The following is a 21,308-nucleotide window of genomic DNA, read 5'->3' as shown; positions in this document are numbered from 1 at the left end:
TGGTGGCGACGGGGAAAATGGCTTGGTCTTATAGGGCAAGGACATGTGACATACACTGCCAATGACACATGCCCTTGCTTGTGTGAAAAAAAGCACTTCGTTCCGTGTGTGCGCTGCTGATAGGCTGACAGATTGCACCTCCCCACTGTAAATGCGGGAAAGAGAAAAAAAAAATGGAGATCTTCATTGTTCCTGCAGAGATCCATCCCCTGCCCCTCCCCCCACCCCGCTGTACACTCAAACTGCGTATTAACATTAATTTTCATCATTACTGAGAAAAAATCCAGTTATGATTTTGGTGCACGAACAGTTATCGAACATAACCTCGAACAGCCGAATTTTTCTCAAATTGTTCGTGTTCGCCGAACGGCTCGAACACCGCCCAAAACAGCTCGAATTTGAGATTGGCGAACAGTTCGAGTAGAACAACGCTCATCTCTACATAGGACCCCTTGTTCGAAAGGAGCTTCTGAACTCTCTCGTCCATTGAATTTGTCAGGTTTTGGATGGTTTTTGCTTCAATTGTTTTGCGTGAGGACAGAATACCCTCCCAGAGCTGTTGCTTAGATGTGAACTGCCTCCCGCCATCATAGACACTCCTTTTGATGATGCTCCAGAGGTTCTGAATGGGGTAGAGGTCAGGGGAGCATGGGGGTCACACCATAAGTTTGTCCCCTTTTATGCCCATATCAGCCAGAGATGCAGATGTTTTATGTGCAGCATGAGATGGTGCATTATCATGCAAAAAAATGATCTTGCTGTGAAATACACGGTTCTTCTTCTTGAACCATGGCAGGAAGTGCTGTTTGAGAAAATCCACATACATTATGGAGTTCATCTTTAGCGCCTTCAGGGATCCTAAAGGGGCCGACAATCTCTCTCCCCATGATTCCAGCCCAAAACATTACTCCACCTCCTCCTTGTTGGCGCTGTAGCCGTGTTTGCGTGGGGTATCCATCAACCAGCCATCCTCCACTCCATCCATCTGGACCATCGAGCGCTGCATGGCACTCATCCGTGAACAAAATAGTTTTGAAATCAGTCTTCATGTAATGTTTGGCCCACTGGAGCCGTTTCTGCTTGTGTGAAGTGGATAGAGGAGCTCAACAGGATGGCGTATGCACAGCTGCAAACCTCTGAAGGACCCTGCATCTTGTTGTTTGGGGGACGTTGGAGGCACCAGCAGCTTCAAAAACTTGTCTGCTGCTATGACAAGGCTTTTTTGCCGCTGCTCTTTTAACCTGACGTAATTGCCTGTAGGAAAGAGTCCTCAATTTGCCCTTATCAGCACGCACACGTGTGTACTGTGAATCAGCTACATACTTCTTGATTGCCAAGACACTTCATCCTGATCATCGCACAATGTTGATTGTAGTCATGCCTTGACCTAAACACTCCACAATTTGTTGCTTCTCAGCAGCCGACACATCCTTTTTCTTTCCCATTTTGGCAGAAAATGTAGGCTGCTTAATAATGTGAGACAGCCTTCTTAAGTAGTCTTGCCTTTCATTGGACACACCTGCCAAACTAATTAGCACAGGTGTCTGCAATTGCTTACAGTGATATAAAGAGCCCTGACACACATCACCATCAATGAGTTTAACTGACAAACAAACAAATTCTTCCCTTATCACTCCTAAACACTTTTTGCATAATAATTTGGAACACAGTGTACATGTGCTTTTCCACAAAACACCAGTGGTTCACGTAGTGAATCTTACAGTTCTAACTTACCAACCGTGGTCTGTATGGAGTTGTTCAATAAAGGGCCCAAAATTAAGATAACATAGATGGGAGAGGTCTCTATGAATAGGAATTCCTAAGTATTTGATACCCTGTGAGGGCCAGGCAAAGGGAAAGTTGGACTGGATGGAATCCTATATGGATTTGGGGAGGGAGACATCGAGGGCCTCAGACTTCGCTGCATTGATTTTAAAATTTGACCATGTAACAAAGTGATCTATTTCAGCCATAACAGCATGGATGGATATATGTGATTGAGTGATATATACTAGGACATCATCAGCAAATAGAGAGCACTTGTACTCGGTGCCTCCCACCTCAATCCACCTAATATTGGGGTTATGGCGAATTGATGAGAGCAGGTGCTCCGTCACTAGGATGTATAAGAGAGGGGACAGAGAACATCCCTGCCTTGTCATAGAATCATAGAATCATAGAATGGTAGAGTTGGAAGGGACCTCCTGGGTCATCTGGTCCAACCCCCTGCTCAAAGCAGGATTCACTAGATCATCTCAGACAGATGTCTGTCCAGCCTCTGTTTGAAGACGTCCATTGAAGGGGAACTCACCACCTCTCGTGGCAGCCTGTTCCACTCATTAATCACCCTAACTGTCAAAAAGTTTTTTCTAATATCTAATCTGTGTCTCCTCCCATTTAGTTTCATCCCATTGCTTCTAGTCTTTCCTTGTGCAAATGAGAATAAAGATGATCCTTCTACAATGTGACAGCCCTTGACATATTTGTAGACAGGTATTAAGTCTCCTCTCAGTCTTCTTTTTTGCAAGCTAAACATTCCCAAATCCTGCAACCGTTCCTCATAGGACATGGTTTGCAGACCAGTCACCATTCTGGTCGCTCTTCTCTGAACTTGCTCCAGTTTGTCTATGTCTTTTTTAAAATGTGGTGCCCAAAACTGTACACAGTATTCCAGATGAGGTCTGACCAAAGAGGAGTAAAGACCGATAATGACTTCACGTGATCTAGACTGTATGCTTCTGTTAATACATCCCAGAATTGTATTTGCCTTTTTTGCTGCTGCATCACACTGTTGACTCATGTTCAGTCTATGATCTATTAGTATACCTAAGTCTTTTTCACATATACTGTTGCTTAGCTCTATTCCTCCCATTCTGTATATGCTTTTTTCATTTTTATTGCCCAGATGTAGTACTTTGCATTTTTCCCTGTTAAAAACCATTCTGTTGGTTGCTGCCCACTGCTCCAGTTTATTTAGGTCTTTTTGAATCCTCTCTCTCTCTTCTCTAGTATTAGCTATCCCTCCTAGCTTTGTGTCATCAGCAAATTTAATCAGTTTACCCTCAATTCCTTCATCTAAATCATTGATAAAGATGTTGAACAATACAGGTCCCAGGACGGAGCCCTGTGGTACCCCACTTGAGACATTCACCCAGCTGGATGTGAAGCCATTTACAACCACCCTTTGAGTCCGATCACTAAGCCAGTTATGAATCCACCTAACAGTTGCCTGGTCCATTGCATACTTGGTCATTTTTTCAATAAGGATGGTGTGAGATACTTTGTCAAATGCTTTGCTGAAGTCAAGATATACTATATCTACAGCATTTCCCTGATCCACCCAGTCAGTGATTCTGTCATAGAAGGAAATTAAGTTAGTCTGACATGACTTGTTAGTTACAAACCCATGCTGGCTCTGGTTAATCACTTCATTCTTATCCATGTACTTACATACATGTTGTTTAATAATTTGTTCAAAGATCTTTCCTGGTATAGAAGTCAGACTCACCGGCCTATAGTTCCCTGGGTCCACCTTCTTCCCCTTTTTGAAGATAGGAACAACATTTGCTCTTCTCCAGTCTTCTGGGACTTCTCCTGTTCTCCAAGAATTTTCAAAGATTATGGAGAGTGGTTCTAAAATTTCTTCTACGATCTCCTTCAGTACTCTGGGGTGTAATTCATCTGGACCTGGTGACTTGAACTCATTTATGTTAGCTAAATATTCCCTCACAATCTTTCTGTTTACAGATAACTTGGATTCCTCTATTCCTTTAAAAGGACAGTGAAGATCAGTTGATGTTACATTTTCTTTCTGAGAGAAAACAGATGCAAAATAGGAATTAAAAAGTTCGGCCTTCTCAACATCCTCTCTTACCATTTCTCCATTTTCATCCTGTAAAAATCCTATAGCATCTTTGACTTTTCTTTTACTTTTGACATACCCCCAAAATCCTTTTTTATTGCTTTTGACATCTCTTGCAAGCCTTAATTCATTGTCAGCTTTAGCTAACCTGATACGTGCCCTGCAGGATCTGCAGACTGCATTATAATCTTCTTTAGATATGCCTCCCTCTTTCCATTTAATAAACATTTCTTTCTTTCTTTTTAGCATGTGTTTAAGTTCTGTGTTCATCCATCCTGGTTTCCTTAAATGCTTCCCATTCTTCCTACTTTTCGGGATTGTTAACGATTGTGCTTTGAGAATCTCATTTTTAAAAATTTCCCATCCTTCCTGGACATTTTTGTCCATAAGGACATCCAGCCATTGGATCCCTCCTATTCTCTTTCTGAGTCTCTTAAAATCTGCCTTTCTAAAATCTAACCTTGAAGTTTGAGTCTTCACATGTCTTCCTCCTCTAGTTATCCAAAATTCTATAATAGCATGATCGCTGCCTCCTAGGGTCCCAGCCACCTTTACCTCCTCAACCATTTCCTCCCTGTTTATAAGGATTAGATAAAAGTAGCAGATCCCCTTGTTTTCTCCCCTATCTTTTGGAAGATAAAGTTGTCAGCAAGAGAGGATAAGAATTTGCTTGACCTGTTAGTTTTACTTGAGAGAGATTCCCAACAAATGTCTGGATAGTTGAAATCTCCCATGACCACTACGTCATATTTTTTGGAGAACTTGGTCATTTGATACATAAAGAGTTCATCCATATCTTCAGATTGCCCAGGTGGCCTGTAGTAAATGCCTACAATGGTGTCCTTTCCGTTGTTCTCTCCTTGTATTCTTACCCAAACAGTTTCCACAGAACTCCCAGTCTCTGAAGCTTCCATCTCTGTGCAGATATACGCTTTTCTAACATACAATGCAACACCTCCTCCTCGTTTATCAAGTCTGTTTCTTGCAAATAAGTTGTATCCTTTTAGCCTTTTATTCCAATCATGTGTATCGTCCCACCAAGTTTCAGTGATTCCAATGACATCATATTCCTTTTCCTGCATTAGTAGTTCCAATTCTCCTTGTTTGTTGCCCATGCTTTGTGCATTTGTATAAAAACATTTTAGTTTGTGATTGGTTTCTCTTCCTCCCATATTTTTATTATTTAAATTGTTTTGTCTTTGTTCTTCCTTTCCACTTCCAGTAGCAGAGATCTCAATAGTATTTGTCAGCTGTATGGCTTTTTCTGGCCTTTTGCTTCCCTTCCCACATTGTTCTAGTTTAAAGCTCTTCTGATGAGTGTAGCAAGGCGACTTCCAAATACATGTTTTCCAGTCTTCGTAAGGTGCACCCCATCTCTAGCAAGTAGTCCATCGTATAGGTAATTCATTCCGTGATCCAGAAATCCAAATCCTTGTTGACGGCACCATCGACGTAGCCAGTTGTTCACCTGTAGAATCTTATTCCACCTCATTGTTCCATGGCCATCCACTGGGAGGATGGATGAGAAGACCACCTGCGCTCCCAATTCTTTCACTTTCTTGCCTAAGTCTTCAAAGTCACTGCAGATGGTTTCCAGGTCCTTTCTTGCGGTGTCATTTGTCCCCACATGTATTAGCAGGAATGGGTAGTGATCTGTAGGTCTGAAGAGTCTTGATATCCTGTCAGACACATCTTTAATTTTTGCTCCTGGAAGACAGCACATTTCTCTTGAGGTTATGTCTGGTCTGCAGATAGCGGCCTCTGTTCCTCTTAACAGGGAATCCCCCATGACCACCACTCTCCGTTTTTTCTTCACAACATTCTTCTTTCTCCATCCAGGAGGATTCTGAGGGCTTACAAGGTTATTCATTGCTGGCAAAGTCTTATCTTGCTGTATTTCTTCATGGTGCTCCTGCGAGAGAGCCTGGTACTGGTTCCTGAGCAGTATGGGTGCTGACTGCCTCTCGATCCTCCTGCTTCGGTGGGTCACATGCTTCCATTCTTCTGTTTCGTCAGGTGCAGTTCGAATTTCTTCTCTTTCTGAATCATGAAGAGATAATTCTGCTCTGTCTAAGAACTCTTCACCTTCCTTAATGATTTTCAAGGTAGTTAACCTCTCTTCTAGATTTCGCAACTTTTCCTCCAACAGGGACACAAGCTTGCATTTCTGGCATGTGAAGTTTGGCTTTTCCACTGGCAAGTCTGTGAACATGTAGCAGGATATGCAGCTCACCAAATGGCTCCTGGACTCTTCCATGTTCTTATTGTTAATGTTCTGAAAACAGTGAAAAAAGCTTAAAAAAAAGATTCAAAATGCGCGCGCCGGCCGGCGCGTGGTTTACCGATGTCCTCTTTTCAGCTCCAACAGCCAAAATCCAGTGTTCTTTGAGCTCGCGGAGACTCTTCACTTACCCCAAAATGCAGTGGGAATATGCAAATTATCTCCTCAGGACTCCTCCCCTGGTTTACCAATGTCCTCTTTTCAGCTCCAACAGCCAAAATCCAGTGTTCTTTGAGCTCGCGGAGACTCTTCACTTACCCCAAAATGCAGTGGGAATATGCAAATTATCTCCTCAGGACTCCTCCCCTGGTTTACCGATGTCCTCTTTTCAGCTCCAACAGCCAAAATCCAGTGTTCTTTGAGCTCGCGGAGACTCTTCACTTACCCCAAAATGCAGTGGGAATATGCAAATTATCTCCTCAGGACTCCTCCCCTGGTTTACCGATGTCCTCTTTTCAGCTCCAACAGCCAAAATCCAGTGTTCTTTGAGCTCGCGGAGACTCTTCACTTACCCCAAAATGCAGTGGGAATATGCAAATTATCTCCTCAGGACTCCTCCCCTGGTTTTGTCCCATTGGTGATTGTGAAAGGTGATGAAAATGTTCTGACGCGCCCCCTGGGCCTTGGGACACCCGGAGCCGGACCCTTTTTGGTGGATGCTGGTGGTTGTAGTCTCTGTGGCGGCGACCCGGTTCCATGGCTCAGGGCGGTCAAACCAGTGGCGGAACTATTTATGTGGTTTTGATGTTTAAATGTCCGACTACGCCACCCGTGGATTGCGGTCAGAGTGAACCGCCGCTCCAGGGCAGACCGCTGAGGCTGGTGTTGTGGGTGCAGCAGAGCGTAGCATAACTCCCCACGGGAGGAGTATAGCCTCAGGGCAGTGTATGCAGAGGATGGGGGTGATGGTGCAGGGCAGCAGCAGTAACGACACGGAGTCAGTGATGCAGTCCAGGGCCTTTACTCACAGTTCTTATTATCCAGACCACGTCTGCAGGTAACGGCTGCCCACGTCGTACTGTGCTCACCAGGTGAGGGGCTCAGACAACTCCCAGATAACTTTGGAGCGCTTCACAGGACCCCCTTTGTGTGTCCTTTGTCTGGCCTTTCTTACCAACCCTTCTGTCCGGCTGCCTCGGGCCTCCTCTTGGTAAACTTGGCGCCAGTTTCCCTGACCCTATGTGGTGCCTTCCTAGCGGGTGTAGCGAGGGGCTGCGCCACATAAAATGTCACAGCCTCCTGTTTCTAGCTGAGGGTCGTTTCCTGCCTCCACTAGTTTCGGGGACCGGTCTCCCCCTTTGGCCTGACCCCTCCACGCAGGTGGATTCGGGCGTGCGGTGGCGACTCGCCCGTCCGCACCCCTGGGATCCCTTCATTCCTCGTTCCTGGAGCCTTCTCCGCTCCTCTTCCTTCCTTCTCCCTCTTCCAGGCCTGGGCCTCTGTTACTAGGCCCGCCTCCGGAGCAGAGCTCATGCAGAGCTCCTGCTCCCTGCCACTTCTGCTCAGATTTCTCTGCACTGAACTAAGATGGTGCCCACCTTTTATACTCCCTTCTCAATTCACCCAGGAACAGCTTCCTCCCTGCTCCTGCACTACAGGGTTCCCCTTCCTCAGTGTTCCCTCCCCCCACTCCAGCCAGGGACAGGGACTGTTGTGCCCATCTCAGGGGCATATTGGTCGCCCTGCCCCACGGCAATGTGGTGTAATGCATGCAGGTGTCGGGTCCTGATCCACACTACATCCTTACCTGAGAGTGAGATATCACACCTCTGGGTGAGGTGCAATACCTCTGTAGCAACCGAGCCCTCAGGGTGCTACAGTTCCATTTATCTTCAGCCTAGGTGACGTATTGCGATACAGGGCCGTGATTTTGGCTATAAAAGGGTCCCCTAGACCCCTACCCCAAGCTTTTTAAGAGAATCATATATGGCGTGCCAGGAGACTCTATGGAATGCTTTCTCAGCATCCAACGAGAGTATCTAATTACAAATTTTTAACTGCATCTAGCCCAGGAAATACTTTGTGCCTAGTAGCAGTGTCTGCTAGTCAGCGGATTATCCCGGCTGTTAAGCAAGCTACACCACCTGTAGTTTTGACACTTAATTTTTTCAAAGGAAATGCTTCGGGACCACGGGATACTCAGTGAAGAGCATCAGGAGGCACCCCAAGGCATAGGGGCTGGGACTGGCAGTAGGATGCCTTGCGGTGGACAGCCGAGCTCGATCCTTATAAAAGCTTTTTAACTGCAGCAGCTTTAGTGGACGCTACTGGAGCTGGAATTACGCGGCTGCTGGCATGAGACTTGCCCTCCAATAGATCCTTGTAAATGGATTTAAAGTGTATTCATTCAAATTAGAGAGACAATTTAAATTAAAAAGCTTAGAGCTGCCTCCACCACAGGGGGGCTCGCTTGACCCACCAGCGGACAGGCACCAGTATTGGGAGAGGGGGGCTGGCCGTCAGGGTTCACCGCGGCTCTGGCACAAACCCGGCGACACGGAGGTGGCACGGGCAGGAGCGGACTGAACGTGTCGGCTTCTCACTTTTTGGATTTTAGAAGGGCATGACATGCCTATATCTGTGTCTCCCCCTCCTTTTACTCCTCCACCTCTTTTCTTTTCGCATGACTATATGTACTTGTCACTTTTCCATGTGTTAGTTGTGTATTCAGAGCAGTTTGTCAGCTTTTGTACACCTTTGAAGGTGTTTTCTATGTGTTTCTATGTGTTTTTGTTTGCCTGCCATTGGTTTTAACGGTGTTCGAAGGTGTTCGACGAACAGTTCGACGAACAGTTCGGCGAACACACGGGTGTTCGACGAACCGAACCGAACTCGAACACTATGGGGGTGGCTCAACACTAATAGTCGCATGCGACGGTCTGTTAGTACACCACCTGCGGCACTAAAGACGCGTTCCGATAATACACTAGCAGCAGGGCAAGCTAGCACCTCCAATGCATACTGACTTAGCTCTGGCCATGTATCTAGCTTACAGACCCAAAACTTGAAGGGAGAAGAGCCGTCTGGGAGTACACTAAGAGGGCAAGACATGTAGTCTGTCACCATCTGACGGAAACGTTGCCTCCTGCTGATTGGAGCCGTCTGTGATGGTGTAGACATTTGTGGCGGCGGGGACACAAAACTTTGCCACATTTCGGCCATACTGGTCTTGCCTTGTGCTGAGGCGCTGCTTCTGCTCCCTCTTTGTGCAGAGCTTCCTCCACTGCCTCGACGCACTGAGCTGCTTTGTAAAGCAGTAGCAGCACTGCTCTCGGTTGGAATGGAGAACATGATGGAATGCACCAGTGCGTCTTGGTACTCCCGCATTTTACGCTCCCGGTTCAACGGTGTTATGAGGCTTTGTAAGTTGTCCCGGTAGCGAGGATCTAGGAGGGTGGACACCCAATAATCAGCCGTGTTGAGAATGTGGGCGATGCGGCGGTCGTTTCTCAGGCACTGCAGCATGAAATCAACCATGTGCTGCAGACTGCCAACTGGCCAAGAAACGCTGTCCCCTGCTTGAGGCGTGATCTCTGCCTGCTCTGCATCACCCCACCCTCGCTCTAGATACTGACTACTAGAGCATTGTGTACCTCCCTCCTCTGGACAGATGTCTTCCTCATCCATTGACTCCTCCTCATCCTCCTCACAAAGTGTCCCCTGCCTAGGCCTTTGTGAGGAACCACGTTGCGCAGACTGTAGAGAAGCTGATGGCATTTGTGACTCCTCATCCTCCACCTCTTCCAAAACCTCGTCCCTTAGTGCTTGCAGTGTTTTTTCAAGCAGGCAGATAAGGGGGATAGTCATTCTGACTAGTGCATCATCTGCACTCGCCATCCGCGTGGAATAATCGACGGCACGCAAAACGTGGCAAATGTCCTTCATAGAGGCCCACTCAGTGGTGGTGAAGTGTGAACGGCGCGCACTGCGACTTGTTTGCGCCTGCTGCAGCTGGTACTCCATTACTGCTGCCTGCTGCTCACACAACCTCTCCAACATATGTAACGTTGAATTCCACCTGGTGGGTAGGTCACATATGATGCGATGTTCCGGAAGACGTAATCGGCGCTGCAGAGCTGCAATGCGTGATCTTGCATTGCTGGAACGCCGCAAGTGAGCGCACTCTATGCGGACCTTGTGAAGCAGTGCATCAAGATCCGGATAGTCCCTCAAAAAACTCTGCACGACCAAGTTGAGCACATGTGCCAGACATGGGATGTGAGTGAGGTTGCCTAGGCCCAGAGCTGCCACCAGATTTCGGCCATTGTCACACACTACCATGCCTGGCTGGAGATTCGCTGGCACAAACCACACGTCGCTCTGCTGCTTGATGGCATTCCAGAGCTCCTGCGCTGTGTGGCTTCGATTCCCCAAAGAAATTAATTTTAATATGGCCTGTTGACGTTTGGCCACGGCTGTGCTCATATTGGTCACCATAACAGGTAACCGTTCACGGGTCGATGTGGAGGTAGACCGTGACGGCTCCTGCAGCGCTGATTCAGAGGAACTGGAGTATGAGGAGGAGTCAATGTGTACAGACTGGATTCCTGCAATCCTTGGAGTTGGCAGAACACGTACAGCGCCACTCTCAAGATCTGTACCCGGCTCTACAACATTTACCCAATGGGCAGTGAGGGAAAGGTATCGTCCCTGTCCATGCTTACTGGTCCACGCATCGGTGGTCAGGTGGACCTTGCTACTGACGGCGTTTTGTAGCGCATGTTTAATTTTTCCCTCCACATGATGTTGCAGGGCAGGGACGGCTTGCCTGCTGAAATAAAATCGGCTGGGCACGTTGTATTGTGGGACTGCCAATGCCATAAAGTTACGGAATGTGTCAGTCTCCACCAGCCTGAATGATAGCATTTCAAGGGCCAGTAGTTTAGCAATGCCAGCATTCAGAGCCTGTGCTCGGGGGTGGTTTGCCGAGTATGGGCGCCTTTTCTCCCATGCCTGTGCTAACGATGGCTGTAGACTGGCCTGGGAGTGTGAGGATGACTGGGAAAGTGATGCTGTGGGTGGAATTACACTGTGTCTCTGTACAACAGTGCCAGAGATTCTTCCATGGCGATCCTGTGAGGAAGCCGAACCAACTGTGTGTGAGCTGGAGGAAGAGGCTACAACACGAGCTGAAGAGGTGGTAGGTGGCGCTGTAGGTTGGCCTAGGTCTTCAGTATGTTTTTGTAACTCCACCACGTGCTTGGTCCGCACATGTTTCCACATATTTGTGGTATTGAGGTTGCTGACACTTTTCCCTCTTTTCACCTTCTGATTACACAGCTTGCATTTGACAAAGCAAATGTCATCTGCAACTGTGTCAAAAAAGGACCAGGCACTGCAAGTCTTGGGAGCGCCCGCTTTGGATTTTGGAAGAGCCATGCTCCTAATGGGTGCCGAAGTGGAGGCTACAGGCAACCAAGTCTGCCCCCTCCCTCTCCCTCCTTTTTGGGCTGTTCGGGGAATCTCTTCCTCAGAGCTGCTCCCACCACCTTCCTGTCCCTCACGCCATGATGGGTCAAGGACCTTATCATCTACACCACCCTCTTCAAACAACTGCTTCTCCTGGGTAGTCTCGACAGCACAGTACGCACCAGAAAGTGGCACCTGAGTCTCATCATCAGATGCGTACTGAGGTGTGCTGCTGACCATAGGCACTGGCCCACCCGCCTCTTCAGATTCAGAGAGACAAAACGGTTGCGCATCACTGCATACTACCTCTTCTTCAAATTCTCGAATTCTGCTTGGCTGGCCCCCTCTTTCCAAGCCAAGAGATTCAGAGAACAGAAGTAGAGATGGCTCCTGTCCAGGGCTCTCTGACTGCCTGGGCAATTTGGCAGGTGGTGTAGAGACAGATGGGTGCTCTTCAGTGCTCAGGACCTGAGAGGATCTGGAACTAATTGAAGTCGATGCGTTAGCTGCCATCCATCCGACAACGGCTTCAATTTGGTCCTCCCGCAGCAGTGGGGTACGGCTAGCTCCTACAAAGCTGCGCATAAAGGACTGTTCCCTGGTAAAACTGGGGGATGCTGAGTCACTGGTGCCCGCAGCAGGCACTGAATCCCCACGTCCTCTCCCTGCAGGCACAGAATCCTCACGTCCTCTCCCTGCAGAAACTCCACGCCCACGCCCACGACCACATGCCTTACTCCCTGCCTTCTTCATCTTGGTAGACTGATAAAGATAGGCAGAAAAGTACTAAGGGCTTAGTGTGCTTATTCCTGAACAGCTGCTAACAGGTATAAGAAACACTAATTTTATAAAGTGTGGACTAGACTTTAATATGAGCTAATGTGGCCTACACAACTGTAAAGTGGAGTGTTTGGTGAACTTTATTTAGGTTTTTCTTGTCACAAAAAGACACTGGATGTGCCTAAAGATGTAATAACGATAGTATCACAAACTTTTTGTAGCTATTACAATGTAGGAAGGTAACCTACAATGCAATAGATGAGGCTGCAAAAAATAGGCTAATACTAATCAGGCTGGGGCTGCAGGGCCCAATGCTGCAGAAAGGCTCCTCTAACTACTCCTATATAGTGTGTTTGGAACCAATTTAGCTGAATATGGATGGAACCACCACACTAATAGGAGATATCAGGAAAAATTATGAATTGGCAAAAAAGGACAATGTATGAGGCAGTGACACACACTGAGTGCACTACAACCAGACGTGGTTGAAGCACACACTACAGGGTGAGCTGCACTCACACACCAGACCTTGCAGACAGCGGTGAACAGTACAGATGCAGAGCACTGTGCACTAGCGCTGCAAGACCAAAAAAATTTCTCTATCTACTCCTATATAGTGTGTTTGGAACAAATTTAGCTGAATACGGATGGAACCACCACACTAATAGGAGATATCAGGAAAAATTATGAATTGGCAAAAAAGGACAATGTATGAGGCAGTGACACACACTGAGTGCACTATAACCAGACGTGGCTGAAGCACACACTACAGGGTGAGCTGCACTCATACACAGAGACCTTGCAGAAAGCGGTGAACAGCACAGAGAACTGTGCACTAGCACTGCGAGGCACAACGATTTATAAAGTAGCTTGGGTAAAGCAGAATAGACCAAATAGGTAGCTAAAACTGTCCCTCAGAACAACAGCGTCCTATCCCTAACTGAATTCACAGCAGAGTGAGCTCAAAATGGCGGCGGCGGCTTTTATAGTGCATCATGACATCATTTCAGCAGCCAATCACAGCCATGCCATTAGTTAAGATGCCTACATGCCTAACAGGATGTGCCCACACTTCTTAGGATCCTCATTGGCTGAATAAAATGAAAATGGCTCATTGCATTATGGGAACTTCCTATTCCGATATACGATATTGCAAAAGTATCGGAATTAGGTATCGGAATTCCAATACCGCGAATTCAGTATCGGAATGCTCAACACTACTTTTAACCCTTCTAACTTCCTAAGAAAAAAATGATGTTTAAAAAATTGTGCTGATGTAATGCAGACATGTGGGAAATGTTATTTATTAACTATTTTGTGTAAGGGCATAAAAGTTAAAATAAAAAATTTCCCAAATAAACGCAAGTCATATTGAATAAATTTTATCACTATCACGAAGTACAATATGTCACAAAAAAATGATCTCAGAGTCAGTGAGATTTGTTGAAGTGTTCCAGAGTTATTACCGCATAAAAATACACTGGTCAGAATTGAAAAAATTGGCCCAGTCAGGAGGGTGAAAACAGGCTTCGGGATGAATGGATTAAAAAAAAAAATGAATAATCAGGGGAGCAGCGGGAATTTAAAATAAAAATAAAAAACTGGAATCTTTTGACCTGGTAACAGGTTCACATTAAAATGGTTGTCCAGGAATTTCATTTTATTCAAAGGATGCTTTACTGATTACTGGAGATCCTGAGAACACCAATAAAATGAAGTGACAGTCAAGCCATTTCAAGTCTATTGCACTGACACTTAGCTGTGTCAGTCCAACTATGGGTCTAACACTAGATTCAGTCCTATAGATATTAAATAGAGGAGTAGCATAAATGACACATTATAGTCTAGGTTTTGCATTGTGATCCAGGATATTCATTTTTCTTCCTAAAAGGGTTATTCCCGACTATCCACAGGATAGGTGATAACTGGTGATTCCGAGAATGAAGTTCTGAAATGTCATGGTTCTTTTTATTGCCTACGGGAACTCAAGAGTTAACTGTAGACAGTGCTTGACTACCTCCCTCAATCCCATAGAAAGTGAATGGAGTATTGTGCGCTAGCCTGGTCACCGGTTATTTCTAATTGCACGTTTCTCAGCCTCGTTCTTTAAATCGGTGGTGGTCCCAGTTGTCAGACCTTCACTAGTTCGCAAGTTGTGATGTATCCTGTGGATAGGTGATGACTTTCAATGCCCCTTAAGCAAATGCATGTTGTTTTCTCACCGTTGAAACCCAACCGATTTCTCACTTTTATAAAATGCTGTAGTTTTTTTTTTTTCACAACAATACTCTATAAATAATATTCTCTATGTAAGGAGTTTACAAGAAATATGTATAATTACTTCTTTACTGAAGGCTCAGAATTGAAATCTATCTCAGCCATGACAGAGATGGATAAAGCAATGAAATATTTCTTCTTTTAAAAATGTGTCAAATGTGGCTGATTTAGAAAAATGAGCGCGGCGGATGAGCAAACAATCCGTTTACCTAGTGACAATCTCGGTGTATAAAGATGGAAACATTCAAGTTCTTCTAAAAAGTTATTTTGTCAGAAGATTGTAATTGTTTGCACATTCACATGTGCCCTGAATAGAAATGATAATATTAAAAACACGATGACTAAGAAAAGGTATCAGAGTAAGAAAAGGTATCTTGAAATGAGATCCCACATCGCTACTGGCCGCTACTGGCACGGGGTCCTAGAACCTCCAATAATGAGGTGTAATCTGCATGAAACTTAGTAGCAAGTAGAGATGAGCGGTGTTCGACTAGAACTGTTCGCCAATCTCAAATTCGAGCTGTTTTGGGCGGTGTTCGAGTTGTTCGACGAACCCGAACGATTTGCAAAAAATTCGGCTGTTCGAGGTTATGTTTGATAACTGTTCGTGCACCAAAAGCGTGTCCTGCATGTCTGGTGCTATTTAGAGCACCAATCATGCAGGGATTGTCTGCCACTCACTGTAATGCCACAGCCATGGTGGTTGTGGCATTACAGTGATTGCCCAAATCAATGGGAACAGTGCCAACAGTGAAACATGAAAAGCCGGCAATTCAGCAGCGGCATAAACCGGTTCCCGACAATTTAGAACCGAAAGAATAGAGCTTCACACATAGATTAGATAGATATAAACATGTCAGCCACATATATAAGAAGTACAGTGAAAGTGCTGCTTACTGTACTTGTCATTTAGCGTAAAGGATTTATCAAAAAAAATAATAGTGTTTTCATGCACCGTCTCTTTAAAAAAGCCGGCCGGCAATTCAGCAGCGGTACCCGACAATTTAGAATAGAAGGAATAGAGAATCACACATAGATTAGATAGATAGAAACATGTCAGTCACATATATATGAAGTACAGTGACAGTGTTGCTTACTGTACTTGTCATTTAGTGTAAAGGATTTATTAAAAAAAATAATAGTGTTTTCATGCACCGTCTCTTTAAGAAAGCCGGCCGGCAATTCAGCATCTGTACCCGACAATTTATAACAGACAGAATAGAGCTTCACACATAGATTAGATAGATAGAAACATGTCAGTCACATATATATGAAGTACAGTGATAGTGTTGGTTACTGTACTTGTCATTTAGTGTAAAGGATTTATTAAAAAAAATAATAGTGTTTTCATGCACCGTCTCTTTAAGAAAGCCGGCCAGCAATTCAGCATCTGTACCCGACAATTTATAACAGACAGAATAGAGCTTCACACATAGATTAGATAGATAGAAACATGTCAGTCACATATATATGAAGTACAGTGATAGTGTTGGTTACTGTACTTGTCATTTAGTATTAAAATAAAGGATTTATTATTAAAAAAATTGGCGTGGGGTTCCCCTTAAATTAAACCATACTTACCATCACGCCCATTCCAGCTGAAGCCAACGATCTCCTGCAATAAAAGAAAAATAATAAAGCAACCTCATCCTTACCTTTCCATGGTTCCCACGACAGCTTCAGCTCTGCTACATCGAGATGACAGGCTGGACCGCAGCAGAACGCCGCCATCCAGCCTGTCATCCCTCAGACACTGAGAAGAGCAGGCTTGCTTGCGCTCCACATTGTCTCTCTGTGACGGCATAAAGATGAGCCGAGGTCATGTCCAATGAACTCGGCTCACCTCATGCACGTCACTTACAGCGTGGGAGAATTCTCACGCTGAAGCGCTGAGTGCAGGAGAATTCTCCCACGCTGTCAGTGACGTGCAGGAGGTGAGCTGAGTTCATTGGACATGAGCTCACCTTATGCACGTCACTGACAGCGTGGGAGAATTCTCCTGCACTCAGCGCTTCAGCGTGAGAATTTTCCCACGCTGTCAGTGACGTGCATGAGGTGCGCCGAGTTCATTGGACATGAACTCGTCTCATCTTTATGCTGTCACAGCCAGACACTGCAGAGCGCAAGCATGCCTGCGCTTCTCAGTGTCTGCGGGATGACAGGCTGGATGGCAGCGTTCTGCTGCGGTCCAGCCTGTCATCTCGATGTAGCAGAGCTGAAGCTGTCGTGGGAACCATGGAAAGGTAAGGATGATGTTGCTTTATTATTTTTCTTTTATTGCAGGAGATCGTTGGCTTCAGCTGGAATGGGCGTGATGGTAAGTATGGTTTCATTTAGAACAATAAAGGATTGTGTCTTTATTTCAATTAAAGGACTTTATTCTGGGTGTTTGTGTTTTCTTTTAACTTTGACTATGGGGTTAGTAATGGGGGTGTCTTATAGACGCCTCTCCATTACTAACCTGGGCTTGATGTCAGCTGGCATTATAAGCTGACATCAACCCCAGCCCTATTACCCCCTGCCACCGCACCAGGGCAGCGTGGAAGAGCGAGGCTAAGTGCCAGAATTGGCGCATCCTATGAATGCGCCATTTCTGGGGCGGCTGACGGCTGGTGTTTCTAGCCTGGGAGGGGGCCAATATTCATGGCTCCCTTCCTGGGCTATTAATATCAGCCCCCAGCTGTCTGCCTAGCCTTTGCTAGCTATTAAATTAGGGGGGACCCCACGTCATTTTTTTGGGGGGGTCCCCCATTTTAATAGCTAGTAAAGGCTATGTATTCAGCTGGGGGCTCATATTACTAGCCTGGGAAGCTCCGTGGGTATTACCCCCTTCCCAGGCTTCAAACATCTGCCCCAGCTGTCTGCTTAACCTCCGCTAGAGACTAAAATTAAGGGGAACCCCACGCCAATTTTTTTAATAATAAATCCTTTATTTTAATACTAAATGACAAGTACAGTAACCAACACTATCACTGTACTTCATATATATGTGACTGACATGTTTCTATCTATCTAATCTATGTGTGAAGCTCTATTCTGTCTGTTATAAATTGCTGGGTACAGATGCTGAATTGCCGGCCGGCTTTCTTAAAGAGACGGTGCATGAAAACACTATTATTTTTTTTAATAAATCCTTTACACTAAATGACAAGTACAGTAAGCAACATTGTCACTGTACTTCATATATATGTGACTGACATGTTTCTATCTATCTAATCTATGTGTGAAGCTCTATTCTGTCTGTTATAAATTGTCGGGTACAGATGCTGAATTGCCGGCCGGCTTTTTTAAAGAGACAGTGCATGAAAACACTATTATATTTTTTAATAAATCCTTTACACTAAATGACAAGTACAGTAAGCAACACTGTCACTGTACTTCATATATATGTGACTGACATGTTTCTATCTATCTAATCTATGTGTGAGGCTCTATTCCTTCTTGTCTAAATTGTCGGGTACCGGTGTATGCCGCTGCTGAATTGCCGGCCGGCTTTTTTAAAGAAAGCGTCTTCTGAGCAGTTTGTCAGCTTTTGGACACCTTTGAAGGTGTTTTCTATGTGTTTCTATGTGTTTTTGTTGTCTGCCATTGGTTTTAACGGTGTTCGACGGTGTTCTAAGGTGTTCGACGAACAGTTCGACGAACAGTTCCTCGAACATCCCGGTGTTCGACGAACCGAACCGAACCCGAACACTAGGGGGGTGGCTCAACACTAGTAGCAAGTGTTCAATTTCTCTACAGCACTCCCAGAGGGGAAATGGAGTACTACGCAAAAGCCAATGAAATGATGGGGTTGTTTGTGTAATACACTGATATGCTGGGTCCACCATAGAGAGAGTTAAAGAGAGAGAGGGATACCAATTTTTCTGCCGGCTAATTGATAATGGTCATGAAAAAGGGTCCCACCTTTAATAACTGAAAATTCTCTTAATAAATTATTTGACTGTAGATTTTCTAAACTTTAAAGACTTTAAACTCTAGCAAGTCTTTTAGCCACTTGGTCCGAGGGTGGGTTCACATGTTGAAGCCATAGTGCATTCTTTGCAGTTTATTTCCCACAATTTTGGAAAATTTCAGTCTTGCTATAACTTTGGAAAAGCGCTGCAAAAAATGTATCATGGCTGCAACATGCGGGTCCAGACTAAACTTATAGGTAATTGGTAATAAAGTTCATCTTTCCTCCCGCCCTGGTCCAGTCATTTTCTATGCTGAAGATTAGAGATGAGCGTTGTTCTACTCGAACTGTTCGCCAATCTCAAATTCGAGCTGTTTTGGGCGGTGTTCGAGCCGTTTGGCGAACACGAACAATTTGAGAAAAATTCGGCTGTTCGAGGTTATGTTCGATAACTGTTCGTGCACCAAAATCATAACTGGATTTTTTCTCAGTAATGATGAAAATTAATGTTAATACGCAGTTTGAGTGTACAGCGGGGTGGGGGGAGGGGCAGGGGATGGATCTCTGCAGGAACAATGAAGATCTCCATTTTTTTTTTCTCTTTCCCGCATTTACAGTGGGGAGGTGCAATCTGTCAGCCTATCAGCAGCGCACACACGGAGCGAAGTGCTTTTTTTCACACAAGCAAGGGCATGTGTCATTGGCAGTGTATGTCACATGTCCTTGCCCTATAAGACCAAGCCATTTTCCCCGTCGCCACCATTTTCTCACTGCTGCAGCTGCGTGTTAGACGGCACCGCTGTTGCTGTGTGCGCTATACCTTGTTAATTTCAAGCCAATTTTCGCACAAATCTACAGATAGCTTGGGAGTAGGGAATAGTTGTGATTGCAGTCCTTTTAAGGACTAGGTTACAGCATTTCCTACGACTTTTATCAGGCAGGTCTGTGCTCTTAAATAGATAGATTGTGGGAGTAAAGACTAATTGTAATTGGAGTCCTTTTCAGGACTAGGTTACATCAGTTCCTATCAGTTTTTGCCAGGCAGGTCTGTGCCAGTGCTGTGCAAGTTTTTTTCACAGCATTTGGCTGAATCTAGCAAAGCTAATCCTTTTTGGCCTATTGCAGAGTGTGTTAGTCAGAGGAGTAGCCTATCTGTGGTGCAAGATATACCACCTGTGTATAGAATACCAATTTTTTTACTGCACCTAGTGAAGTAAAATCTTTTGGGCATAGCATCATTCTATTAGTCCATCTATACTGACCTCCATCAGGTTGCAAATTGAATATAATTTTTTTCTGCATCTAGCTCTGAAAAAATATTGGGCTTCTAGCTGTGTGTGGGACTTGTTGTATTAGTCCATCTATACTGACCTCCATCAGGTTGCAAACTGAATATATTTTTTTCTGCATCTACCTCTGAAAAAATATTGGGCTTCTAGCTGTGTGTGGGAATTGTTCTATTAATCCATCTATACAGACCTCCATCAGGTTGCAAACTGAATATATTTTTTTCTGCATCTACCTCTGAAAAAATATTGGGCTTCTAGCTGTGTGTGGGACTTGTTGTATTAGTCCATCTATACTGACCTCCATCAGGTTGCAAACTGAATATATTTTTTTCTGCATCTACCTCTGAAAAAATATTGGGCTTCTAGCTGTGTGTGGGACTTGTTCTATTAATCCATCTATACAGACCTCCATCAGGTTGCAAACTGAATATATTTTTTTCTGCATCTACCTCTGAAAAAATATTGGGCTTCTAGCTGTGTGTGGGACTTGTTGTATTAGTCCATCTATACTGACCTCCATCAGGTTGCAAACTGAATATATTTTTTTCTGCATCTACCTCTGAAAAAATATTGGGCTTCTAGCTGTGTGTGGGACTTGTTCTATTAATCCATCTATACAGACCTCCATCAGGTTGCAAACTGAATATATTTTTTTCTGCATCTACCTCTGAAAAAATATGTGGCCTTCTAGCAGTGTGTGGGACTTTTTCTATTAGTCCATCTATACTGACCTCCATCAGGTTGCAAACTGAATAAAATTTTTTTCTGCATCTAGCTCTGAAAAAATATTTGGCCTTCTAGCAGTGTGTGGGACTTTCTCTATTAGTCCATTTATACTGACCTCCATCAGGTTGCAAATTAAAAATAATTTTTATCTGTATCTACAGTACCTCTGAAAAAATATTTGGCCTTCTAGCAGTGTGTGGGACTTTCTCTATTAGTCCATCTATACTGACCTCCATCAGGTTGCAAATTGAATATAATTTTTATCTGCATCTAGCTCTGAAAAAATATTTGGCCTTCTAGCAGTGTGTGGGACTTTCTCTATTAGTGCATCTATACTGACCTCCATCAGGTTGCAAATTGAATATAATTTTTATCTGCACCTAGCTCTGAAAAAATATTTGGCCTTCTAGCAGTGTGTGGGACTTTTGCTATTAGTCCATCTATACTGACCTCCATCAGGTTGCAAATTAAAAATAATTTTTATCTGCATCTACCTCTGAAAAAATATTTGGGCTTCTAGCTGTGTGTGGGACTTGTTCTATTACTCGATCTATACTGACCTCCATCAGGTTGCAAACTGAATATATTTTTTTCTGCATCTACCTCTGAAAAAATATCGGGCTTCTAGCTATGTGTGGGACTTGTTGTATTAGTCCATCTATACTGACCTCCATCAGGTTACAAATTAAAAATAATTTTTATCTGCATCTACAGTACCTCTGAAAAAATATTTGGGCTTCTAGCTGTGTGTGGGACTTGTTCTATTAGTCCATCTATACTGACCTCCAT

Source organism: Phyllobates terribilis, unplaced genomic scaffold (genome assembly GCF_046119375.1).
Source record: "Phyllobates terribilis strain yellow unplaced genomic scaffold, ASM4611937v1 Scaffold_2__4_contigs__length_985480577, whole genome shotgun sequence".
In the NCBI taxonomy this organism is placed as follows: Eukaryota; Metazoa; Chordata; class Amphibia; order Anura; family Dendrobatidae; genus Phyllobates; species Phyllobates terribilis.
The sequence above is the reverse complement of the archived record's forward strand: the minus strand, read 5'-3'. Positions refer to the sequence as shown.